The 12,689-nt window shown below is 48.1% G+C and overlaps 1 protein-coding gene across 2 annotated transcripts in view; it reads right to left on the bottom strand.

The window, feature by feature from the left end:
• Window positions 1-12,689, bottom strand: part of LOC123769651 (EGFR adapter protein) — a 657,698-nt gene that overhangs the window by 546,066 nt on the left and 98,943 nt on the right. The window lies entirely within an intron of this gene.

Raw genomic sequence — 12,689 nt, 5'->3', positions numbered from 1 at the left:
TGAACAGACTGGTCAACATCGCTGATATTGCCTACAGTTGAAGCATCAAGTTGAAAGCAACTAAGTTTAACAAGTTGAAGTTCGTCTAGTTGTCACATGCACGAGAAACTCATCTCAAGTCAATTCATCTCAAAGTCCACATATAGCAACACCTCTAGGCTGCACCCAACAGTTGTCAATAACCAATTAACAGTCACCTGCACCAGCATAGGAAAAGTGCCAAACACCCTTGGATCATCGGGGAATCGAACGCCGACCCTGCCGGGCTCAAAATCGTCGCCCTATCAACCACTCCAAGTTACAAGTATCCAACGACAACCTCTTAAAATTATACATTGTGTAACTACAGTGTCACTGTGGTTACAGTGTCCCTGTAACTACAGTGTCACTGTAGCTACAGTGTCCCTGTAGCTACAGTGTCCCTGTAATTACAGTGTCCCTGTAATTACAGTGTCACTGTAGTTACAGTGTCCCTGTAATTACAGTGTCACTGTAGCTACAGTCATGTTTGTCCTGGAAATTACAGAGGAAGTGACTACTTCCCCTTGTCCAGCCTGTATTTACCTGTATATTGTATTGCTCCTGAGCTAAAAATACAACATACATTGGAGTGAGCGAAGCTGCAGTATTGTGATGACGGATACCAATACCAGAGCATCTCAGCTCCCTGTGAGGATGGACGTTGTTTCTTGGAGAATAATACAAGATGACTCAGAGAGGCAGATTGAACACCTGTCACCTGTTGTGTTGACAACCTCACGTCTTGTGTGTGTGTGTGTGTGTGTGTGTGTGTGTGTGTGTGTGTGTGTGTGTGTGTGTGTGTGTGTGTGTGTGTGTGTGTGTGTGTGTGTGTGTGTACTCACCTAATCACCTAATGTGTGTGTGTGTGTCTGTGTGTTTGTGTGTGTACAAACTCTCACCTAGTTGTCCTTGCGGGGGTTGAGCTCTGGCTCTTTGGTCCCGCCTCTCAACTGTCAATCAACTGGTGTACAGGTTCCTGAGCCTATTGGGCTCTATTATATCTACATTTGAAACTGTGTATGGAGTCAGCCTCCACCACATCACTTCCTAGTGCATTCCATTTACTAACTACTCTGACACTGAAAAAGTTCTTTCTAATGTCTCTGTGGTTCATTTGGGCACTCAGTTTCCACCTGTGTCCCCTAGTGCGTGTGCCCCTTGTGTTAAATAGCCTGTCTTTATCTACTCTATCGATTCCCTTGAGAATCTTGAATGTGGTGATCATGTACCCCCCTAACTCTTCTGTCTTCCAGCGAAGTGAGGTTTAATTCCCGTAGTCTCTCCTTGTAGCTCATACCTCTCAGCTCGGGTACTAGTCTGGTGTGTGTGTGTGTGTGTGTGTTTGGGTGTGTGTGTGTGTGTGTGTGTGTGTGTGTGTGTGTGTGTGTGTGTGAATAATTCTTATCCTGGAGCGGAAAACAATAAAACCCTGGGCCTTGCAATAATATATGTGCCTCTTGCAACACACGTCATTAATAAATGTTATGCATTATGTAAATACATTTGCATAATACAATATCAACAATCTAATATTATCACACTGTACATGTTAGCTTCTATACCGTCATCAATCGCGTCACACCAATCCTGGAGTATGCAGCTCCAGCCTGGAATTCATACCTAGTTAAACACAAGACAAAGTTAGAGAAGATTCAGCGGTATGCCACCAGGCTCGTCCCGGAACTGAGAGGAATGAGCTACGAGGAAAGGCTAAAGGAGCTGAACTTCACATCCCTGGAAAACAGAAGAGTAAGGGGAGACATGATAACCACCTACAAAATTCTCAGAGGAATTGACAGGGTGGACAAAGACAAACTCTTCAGCACGGGTGGGACACGATCAAGGGGACACAGGTGGAAACTTAGTATCCAGATGAGTCACAGAGACGTTAGAAAGAATTTTTTCAGTGTCAGAGTAGTTAATAAATGGAATGCACTAGGAAGTGATGTGGTGGAGGCTGACTCCATACACAGTTTCAAATGTAGATATGATAGAGCCCAGTAGGCTCAGGAATCTGTACACCAGTTGATTGACAGTTGAGAGGCGGGACCAAAGAGCCAAAGCTCAACCCCCGCAAGCACAATTAGGTGAATACACGCGAGGATCCTCATTAAATTCAATATTAGCATAACAATTCACCATTTTGTTAAATGTAGTTTGAAAATACGCATATGTAAACACCAAATTGTATTATTGCTAATATGATTAAATGTATAAACGAGTCTGACACATTCAAAATATTAACACATTTCCATTATAAACTGCTAAATGAATACAGTCACAGCCGCCGTTAATACTTCACGAAACAAATGAGTGTGTGAGTCTTACTCACCGTTCAGGAATGTACTGAGTGAAGATCAGACTGTTGTTGTTGTTGTTTAAGATTCACTACCTGGAACAAAAAGTTCCAAGTAGCACGGGCTATGGTGAGCCCGTAGGAAGATCAGACCTTTCTCAAGCGCCCCCCCCCCCCCTTGCTACCGAAAATCTAATATATTCGTATGGTATTCCCAACACACAACTCGAACCCGAACCCCAAAAGATATACATAACTTTTTGTTCCGATTTGCCGATTTTTTCCCCGATTTGTTCGGAAGCCGAAACACGGTCACATCAGTGTATCGAACGCCGACCCCAGCTTCCGTCGCCTGTGTGTGTTTAGCCGGGGCATCCGGGATATTCAAGATGGCGGCCAACCTACCATTCACATTCATTACCCACTGCAAGAAAACGGGGTTATCTTGAGGTTATCTTGAGATGATTTCGGGGCTTTAGTGTCCCCGCGGCCCGGTCCTCGACCAGGCCTCCACCCCCAGGAAGCAGCCCGTGACAGCTGACTAACTCCCAGGTACCTAATTTACTGCTAGGTAACAGGGGCATAGGGCGAAAGAAACTCTGCCCATTGTTTCTCGCCGGCGCCTGGAATCGAATCCTGGACCACAGGATCACAAGTCTCGCGTGCTGTCCGCTCTTCCGACCGGCTCCTTGGTGGGGTGGGGGGGGAGGGGGTGTAATCTTTACCCACTGCAAGGAGGGGGGGGGGAGGGGGTATCTCTTCACCTACTGCAACCATTTGAGCGCATATGTCTGCATCTTTAAGGTCAAGGAATTATCACACACAGAGATCACACTAACGTGATGCATCAAATGAACAAATCCACAAGGGCCGTGACGAGGATTCGAACCTGCGTCTGGGAGCATCCCAGACGCTGCCTTAATCAACTGAGCTACGACAGGGTTTAAAGGGTTGAAACCGAAGTTCTACTGAACTTATTGGATCCTTTTTACCCTGTCGTAGCTCAGTCGATTAAGGCAGTGTCTGGAATGCTCCCAGACGCAGGTTCGAATCCTCGTCACTGCCCTTGTGGATTTGTTCAAGGAATTATAACCTGTATGCAGGAGGCGACAAGGCTCACTCGTCTGGGAGCCTGAGATCGCGGTCAATAAAATTCTCGTTTTCTGTGTTAGTTTAAATCTGGGAGTTAAATATGTCAACTTTACATAAAAAAATGGTAAAATAATATTCCTCTTCTCATATTTACAAGACCGAGTTCGAACCTGCGATAATCAGAATGGAAGTGTGCCATCAGATCATGCGTTTTGGATCTCGGTATCTGTGCAATACTTGGCAACTGAAAAACCTTTGGATATGAAAATATTTCAGTTATATTTCATGGGGGGTCGCACAATATGAACCGGTTTCAACTAATAGCGTGCAATGGGGCTGACCTCGCCCCACCTGTACAGTCCCCTTCCACCCATCGGTCATACTGCAAAGTTGGGTGACTCACATGTCGTAATGTCCTAATAGTCAGAATTCCCTAATGAACCAAATTTTCATTAAATATATTTTTTCCACAATATTTTTCTTATGGAGTGGTGATGCTTTCCGTTATATTATAAATGAATTGAAGAGTTCTTTGTGTCAAACCTCACCTAATCTGTGCAAATCTAACCCACCACCCTTCAGTGGGAGCCGGTCGGCCGAGCGGACAGCACACTGGACTTGTGATCCTGTGGTCCTGGGTTCGATCCCAGGCGCCGGCGAGAAACATTGGGCAGAGTTTCTTTCAACCCTATGCCCCTGTTACCTAGCAGTAAAATAGGTACCTGGGTGTTAGTCAGCTGTCACGGGCTGCTTCCTGGGGGTGGAGGCCTGGTCGAGGACCGGGCCGCGGGGACACTAAAGCCCCGAAATCATCTCAAGATAACCTCAAGAAGAAGATATCTCAAGAAGATAACCCTAACGTAACTAATTCAGTAACTCGTTGTCTTAATAATATAAACATATTTGGAATAAGCCAATTTGGAGACATTTGAAAATAGTGAAAAATCACACGGTCTGTTAGGGTAATCCGTCCTTGCTTACTAGGCCAAGTAGTGCAATTCTGGTTATCAGGTTCGACATATGCACACACACACACAATTGCATTTCCAACAGTTGATTGACGGTTGAGAGGCGGGACCAAAGAGCCAAAGCTCCACCCCCGCAACCACAAATAGATGAGTACACACACACCCACACACACACACACACACACACACACACACACACACACACACACACACACACACACACACACACACACACACACTACTCACACACACACACACACACACCCACACACACACACACACACACTCACACACACACACACACTCACACACACCCACACACCCACACACACACACACACACCCACACACACACACACACACACACACACACACACACACACACACACACACACACACACACACATGACATGGGATAGGGGCACCCAACCACACCCAGGTCAAATAGCCTATGCTACTCTATCCCTTTGAGATGCATCTTTTTCTTGTCTCAATAAACATACTTGAACTCTCTCTCCTTTTTCCAATCCCCTCCCATCTCCCCCACTCTACACCTCCCCCCCCCCTCCACTTCTTTCAATCTCTCAAACATCCCTCTTCTTCTTCCCCTTCTATCAGAAAAAAAATTATATACCGAAAAACTTAAATGGATAAATAATTATATGGACAACACACCTAATATTTCAGTCTTACACTCTACGAAGATCGCACGACTAAGGAGGGGTTGTGTTAGATGCCAATACTTCTTAAAAGTGTGGAGCTGGAGCCCAACCAGACTGGCCTATGACACTCCCACACCTCACAAGCATCATACTTGAAAGTTGGGTGAGGCTACCCCCTCAAGCATCTGGCCTCCAACCACTGACACACAAGCAGACATTCTCTCTCGCATATATATTCAAATTCAAATATTTATAGAAATCTATATACATAAGAAACTCGAAAATAACCTAAGACTAACGAAGTGTTATTTGTGTCTTCAAATGGTCTACTTGTTACGTCATTATGATAATTAACTGTTAAGTCTCACAATACAGGGGCCAAATTCACGAAGCAGTTACGCAAGCACTTACGAACCTGTACATCTTTTTCTCAATCTTTGTCGGCTTTGTATACAATTATTACACAGTTAATGAGCTCCGAAGCACCAGGAGGCTGTTTATAACAATAACAACAGTTGATTGGCAAGTTTTCATGCTTGTAAACTGTTTAATAAATGTAACCAAAGCCGTCAAAGATTGAGGAAAGATGTACACGTTCCTAAGTACTTGCGTAACTGCTTTGTGAATCTGGCCCCAGGTTCGTAAGTGCTTGCGTAACTGCTTCGTGAATCTGACCTTAATTCTTGTTACCAAACTATTTTCCCTTCCTCTTCCCTTTCTACTTCCTCTTTTTATCTCAGCCGACTTGTGTATCCTCTCCCCTCATCCTTCCTCTATCTCTCCCTCTCCCTCTATCCTCGGGCGTCGCTGCGTGTTCTTCCAGGATATATTAAGTCTCCTGCCATAGCAGTATCGACACCTGGGGACCCGAGGGGCGACTCGCAGTGTTCCCAGATTTGCTCAGATTCCCCGCCAAGTTTTCGCCGACAATTGCTTTCAAACTTTCCCTTCTGTGTCACGACTGGAGTAGAAGCGCTTTCTTATCTCCCAAGAAAGGGGACGGAGGGAGGGAGGGAGGGAGGGAGGGAGGAGGGAGGAGGGAGGAGGGAGGGAGAGAGAGAGAGAGAGGAGAGAGAGAGAGAGAGAGAGAGAGAGAGAGAGAGAGAGAGAGAGAGAGAGAGAGAGAGAGAGAGAGAGAGAGAGAGAGAGAGAGAGGGGGGGGACAGGCTAGTACGTGTATATATATATATGTATTTCTATACATATAATATTTTTTTCCAACAAGGCCAAAATTCAGAATGGAGGCAGCACTGATATCCTCTTCAAGATAATATGCTCATATCAGTTCTCATGAGCAATTGTTTGCTCAATTGAGTGTGTTCTGATCACCTTTCTGATTGTAACCCATTTGTTGAAGGACTCAGTACACAGAACGACGGTCTCGCTTCATGCAGGTCGGCGTTCAATCCCCGACCGTCCACAAGTGGTTGGGCACCATTCCTTTCCCCCCGTCCCATCCCAAATCCTTATCCTGACCCCTTCCCAGTGCTATATAGTCCTAATGGCTTGGCGCTTTCCCTTGATAATTCTCTCCTCCCTTCCAATATTATTCATATATACAGTGGGCCTCGAACAATTATCCCAAAACAAACCAAGTTTATTATCAATGCTTTTATGATTATCATTTTATGTACTCATATCCTACATATTACTCATATCCTACATATTTCTCATATCCTACATATAACTCATGCCCTACATGAGATTACCTAGTACGTTCCTAAGGGCAGCCATGGTGAGATAATTATCAGGAGAAAGCACGGAGCCATTACGACTATATAGTATTTGGAAGGGAACACGAGGATATAAGGATTTAGGATGAGACAAGGAATGATGCCCAACCACTTGGACGGTAGACGCCGACCTGCATGAAGTTTAACCGTCGCTCTACCGTCCAGTCCAAGTGGTTGGGCTCACAGGAACGCCAAATCGTCCTGAAGATCCAGAACAGATTACAGCTTTTCTCCATCCTGGTCTACGTGCAGCTCTTTGGCCTCAGAGAGAGTGTGGGTCAACATGAGCCCCCACCACAGTTAACCACACACCACGACACCACAACCCCCACACCACAACCCCACACCACAACCCTCCACGACACCACAACCCCCACACCACACAACCTATAATCCCCAACGTGTCCTGCTATTTTCCTCAGTCACAACAGAACCATACTTCGTTAGCTTTGTTTTCAACAAAGCTGCCCAACTATTACCTTTCAAGAAAAACAAAACAAAATATCAACACGAAAAGGGTCACACACACACACACACACACACACACACACACACACACACACACACACACACACACACACACACACACACACACACACACACACACACACACACACACACACACACACACACACACACACACACACACACACACACACACACACACACACACACACACACACACACACACACACACACACAAGCATTGCTTAAAACGACAAGACAATATTCTGGAGCCCCATAATTACTGTGTGACAAGTAACAATTAAGTCGCAGAAGCACTTATCTGGTGATCTACAAAGTTACTTAATAATACAAGTAATACATTAATACTTAATGTATGCTTGTGTTGATAAGAGATTACCAACGCTGTTGTTTCTCTAGACCATGTCATGAATTGTATATATGTATATTTACTGTATTTTTTAGGTATGAAGATTTATATTTGACGTTTAGAGATAAGAAGCATATCTTGGGAAATCTTATTAGCTGACTTAACTACTGCTGGTGGCGCTGTAGGAGGTTATCTTGAGATGATTCCGGGGCTTAGCGTCCCCGCGGCCCGGTCCTCGACCAGGGCCTCCTTTTTGTTATACATCCCCAGGAAGTAGCCCGTAGCAGCTATCTAACTCCCAGGTACCTATTTACTGTTAGGTAAATAGGGGCATCAAGGTGAGAGAAACTCTGCCCATTTGTTTCCGCCTCCACTGGGGATAGAACCCGGAACCTCAGGACTACGAATCCGAAGCGCTGTCCACTTAGCTATCAGGCCCTCCCTGACCTGACAGGAGGCGGCAGTTTATATTTAAACGAAGCACGAGATAAAGACTGAGAATACATGTTCACGATTAAGATGAGTTATATAATCTCCCAGTTCCTATTGACCTGTGTGTGTGCTTTTTATCGCCTCTAAAACATATCTCTCTCTCTCTCTCTTTCTCTCTCTCTCTCTCTCTCTCTCTCTCTCTCTCTCTCTCTCTCTCTCTCTCTCTCTCTCTCTCTCTCTCTCTCTCTCTCTCTCTCTCTCTCGCCCCCAATGGGAAATATCGAAGCTATAGCTCAATATCTGGGCCCAGCAATCCTTGGACTTCCTAGGGTCTAGGGACCTCTGGACTCCCTAGGGCCTAGGGACCCTCCTGGACTCCCTAGGGCCTAGGGACCCCCCTGGACTCCCTAGGGCCTGGGACCCCTGGACTCCCTTGGGCCTAGGGACCTCTGGACTCCCTAGGGACCCCCCTTTGGACTCCCAAGGGCCTAGGGACCCCCCCTGGACTCCCAAGGGCCTAGGGACCCCCCTGGACTCCCTAGGGCCTAAGGACCCCCTGGACTCCCTAGGGACCCCCCTGGACTCCCTAGGGCCTAGGGACGCCCACTACCGACCGTTGAGAAGCGCATTCTTGTCTCATGGAAGCATCACCATGTTGCAAGGTCATTGTGCACAGACCTGTAGCTCACCCGCAGCCACCACGGCGGAGCTCAACTTGCAACAACTCCAAAACCTTAGTTAACTAACCGTGCCTAACCCCACCCCCTCCCCCGCCTTAACTAATGTTAATCCACCCTACCCTATATATATATATATATCGGGTGTAACAGAAAACGAGCTTCGATGATTCGTCACAGTACGATCTCACTTCAGATGTTGAACTTTCTCTAAATTTCACTATACATTTCGCAAGGTCTTCGACGTTATATACACAGGCGACAAAACCCCTGAGCAGTATACTTGTGTTTATATTCATATGATGTTTCTCTCTTGTTAGCATATTCTAACAGACAATATAACTATCATTTTAACTGAAATGAAATGCAAAATAAATAATTAGGTCGACGTTTAAATCCATTATAAAAATATGGGACTACTTCTGGTGACTCTGGTTTAGAAAACATTGCTACGCACTATGTACAATTACGTATATTATCTGACGAGCTGGACCAGCTCGACAGCCTATAACAAACAACGTATAGGTGATCAGACCACACACTAGAAAGTGAAGGGACGACGACGTTTCGGTCCGTCCTGGACCATTCTCAAGTCGATTATGATAATGTGTCCAGGATGGACCGAAACGTCGTCGTCCCTTCACCTTCTAGTGTGTGGTCTGGTCAACATTTTTCAGTCACGTTATTATATCCGCAAACAATATATCCTGTTATATATATCTTATATCTTGCATGTAACCAAATTATACAACTTTTTTGTTGCAATAAGAACTTGCCGTCATCTTTCTTGTACGTTGACCAGACCACACACTAGAAGTTGAAGGGACGACGACGTTTCGGTCCGTCCTGGACCATTCTCAAGTCGATTGTGATGAGGAGGTAAGAGACAGACAATAAATAGGCAAGAGAGAGCTGAGGAGGAAAGTAAGGTCTTCAGCCACGTTATTGTGACTCATCGCCTGCATCTTTCTTGTACGCTTTGGTGATGACGCGGATTTTGCGTCGGATGTCTGTGAATATGAAGACCATTTTATATCCCCGCCGCCTATCACTGTCCCTTCTGCCACTTGCAAGAAATGTTGCGTCATTTGCTCGGCGGTAAAGAGCGCGAAAGCGGAACTTGCAAGAAATTCTTGGGCGTTCCAGCCGGGGCCACTCGACACAAAACTGGTCTTTCCGTCATCTGGGAATGGGATCAGTATGGAGTCGCGTCGGATCTCATGGGTTTGAGATAGATTCCTGCAGTCGGCTGTTGAGAAACGGATCCTTTCTTTTCCTCCATCCTTGTGGGGAAGGTGGGAGGGAGGAGGGAAGGGGGGGCGCTTGATGGTTAGTGAGAAATCCTTTCCTTCTCCTTCCATGGGGAGGTGGGTGGAAGAGATAGAGTAGATACACGGAATAGATACACATAGAAATCACAATACAGTGATACATGAAATTAACAAATCCCCCTAACCAATGGGATTTTTTTAGGGAGGGGATTCGAATCCTCATCACGGCCCTTGTGGATTTTGTTCACAGGGTTTGCGAACAAAATCCTCCTAAGGTTCCCCCACGTCAAGAAACTGTCGTACTAAAGTGCCCCCTTATCCTAAACCTACCAGAGGACCCACAACAGAAAACGGGACAGTGTGTCAAATTTCGCATCGTACCATTTTCAAGCAGGACGGTGTTTGACCTGAGGCAGAGTGTGCGTCAAAAATGCGACGCTCTATTAGGAGGACGGGTTGGTGCAGTGATAATTGCTGCCCCCTGGGGGCCCTCTGCCCACTGGGGGCCCTCTGCCCACTGGGGGCCCTCTGCCCACTGGGGGCCCTCTGCCCACTGGGGGCCCTCTGCCCACTGGGGGCCCTCTGCCCACTGAGGGCCCTCTGCCCACTGAGGGCCCTCTGCCCACTGAGGGCCCTCTGCCCACTGGGGGCCCTCTGCCCACTGGGGGCCCTCTGCCCACTGAGGGCCCTCTGCCCACTGGGGGCCCTCTGCCCACTGGGGGCCCTCTGCCCACTGGGGGCCCTCTGCCCACTGGGGGCCCTCTGCCCACTGGGGGCCCTCTGCCCACTGGGGGGCCCTCTGCCCACTGGGGGCCCTCTGCCCACTGGGGGCCCTCTGCCCACTGGGGGCCCTCTGCCCACTGGGGGGCCCTCTGCCCACTGGGGGCCCTCTGCCCACTGGGGGCCCTCTGCCCACTGGGGGCCCTCTGCCCACTGGGGGCCCTCTGTAGGCAATATGCAATGTTATAAAGTCAGTTGATTCATGCCTTTATTATGTTAATATTTTTTTCCCGGTGTGCACCGTGCTGCTGCTTGAGTGTGCTACTGCTTGAGTGTGCTACTGCTTGAGTGTGCTACTGCTTGAGTGTGCTGCTGCTTGAGTGAGCTGCTGCTTGAGTGAGCTACTGCTTGAGTGAGCTGCTGCTTGAGTGTGCTGCTGCTTGAGTGTGCTACTGCTTGAGTGAGCTGCTGCTTGAGTGAGCTACTGCTTGAGTGTGCTACTGCTTGAGTGTGCTGCTGCTTGAGTGAGCTGCTGCTTGAGTGAGCTACTGCTTGAGTGAGCTGCTGCTTGAGTGTGCTGCTGCTTGAGTGTGCTACTGCTTGAGTGAGCTGCTGCTTGAGTGAGCTACTGCTTGAGTGAGCTGCTGCTTGAGTGAGCTGCTGCTTGAGTGTGCTGCTGCTTGAGTGAGCTGCTGCTTGAGTGTGCTGCTGCTTGAGTGAGCTGCTGCTTGAGTGAGCTGCTGCTTGAGTGTGCTGCTGCTTGAGTGAGCTGCTGCTTGAGTGAGCTGCTGCTTGAGTGTGCTGCTGCTTGAGTGAGCTGCTGCTTGAGTGAGCTGCTGCTTGAGTGTGCTGCTGCTTGAGTGAGCTGCTGCTTGAGTGTGCTGCTGCTTGAGTGAGCTGCTGCTTGAGTGAGCTGCTGCTTGAGTGTGCTGCTGCTTGAGTGTGCTGCTGCTTGAGTGAGCTGCTGCTTGAGTGAGCTGCTGCTTGAGTGTGCTGCTGCTTGAGTGTGCTGCTGCTTGAGTGAGCTGCTGCTTGAGTGTGCTGCTGCTTGAGTGTGCTGCTGCTTGAGTGTGCTGCTGCTTGAGTGAGCTGCTGCTTGAGTGTGCTGCTGCTTGAGTGAGCTGCTGCTTGAGTGTGCTGCTGCTTGAGTGAGCTGCTGCTTGAGTGTGCTGCTGCTTGAGTGAGCTGCTGCTTGAGTGAGCTGCTGCTTGAGTGAGCTGCTGCTTGAGTGTGCTGCTGCTTGAGTGAGCTGCTGCTTGAGTGAGCTGCTGCTTGAGTGTGCTGCGCTGCTTGAGTGAGCTGCTGCTTGAGTGAGCTGCTGCTTGAGTGTGCTGCTGCTTGAATGAGCTGTTGCTTGAGTGAGCTGTTGCTTGAGTGAGCTGCTGCTTGAGTGAGCTGCTGCTTGAGTGTGCTGCTGCTTGAATGAGCTGTTGCTTGAGTGAGCTGTTGCTTGAGTGAGCTGCTGCTTGAGTGAGCTGCTGCTTGAGTGAGCTGCTGCTTGAGTGAGCTGCTGCTTGAGTGTGCTGCTGCTTGAGTGAGCTGCTGCTTGAGTGAGCTGCTGCTTGAGTGTGCTGCTGCTTGAGTGAGCTGCTGCTTGAGTGTGCTGCTGCTTGAATGAGCTGTTGCTTGAGTGAGCTGCTGCTTGAGTGAGCTGCTGCTTGAGTGAGCTGCTGCTTGAGTGAGCTGCTGCTTGAGTGAGCTGCTGCTTGAGTGAGCTGCTGCTTGAGTGAGCTGCTGCTGCTTGAGTGAGCTGCTGCTTGAGTGTGCTGCTGCTTGAGTGAGCTGCTGCTTGAGTGTGCTGCTGCTTGAGTGAGCTGTTGCTTGAGTGAGCTGCTGCTTGAGTGTGCTGCTGCTGCTTGAGTGAGCTGCTGCTTGAGTGAGCTGCTGCTTGAGTGAGCTGCTGCTTGAGTGAGCTGCTGCTGCTTGAGTGAGCTGCTGCTTGAGTGAGCTATTGCTTGAGTGAGCTGTTGCTTGAGTGAGCTG

This window comes from Procambarus clarkii, chromosome 63, assembly GCF_040958095.1.
Source record: "Procambarus clarkii isolate CNS0578487 chromosome 63, FALCON_Pclarkii_2.0, whole genome shotgun sequence".
NCBI classification, from domain to species: Eukaryota; Metazoa; Arthropoda; class Malacostraca; order Decapoda; family Cambaridae; genus Procambarus; species Procambarus clarkii.
The sequence above is the reverse complement of the archived record's forward strand: the minus strand, read 5'-3'. Positions and strand labels throughout refer to the sequence as shown.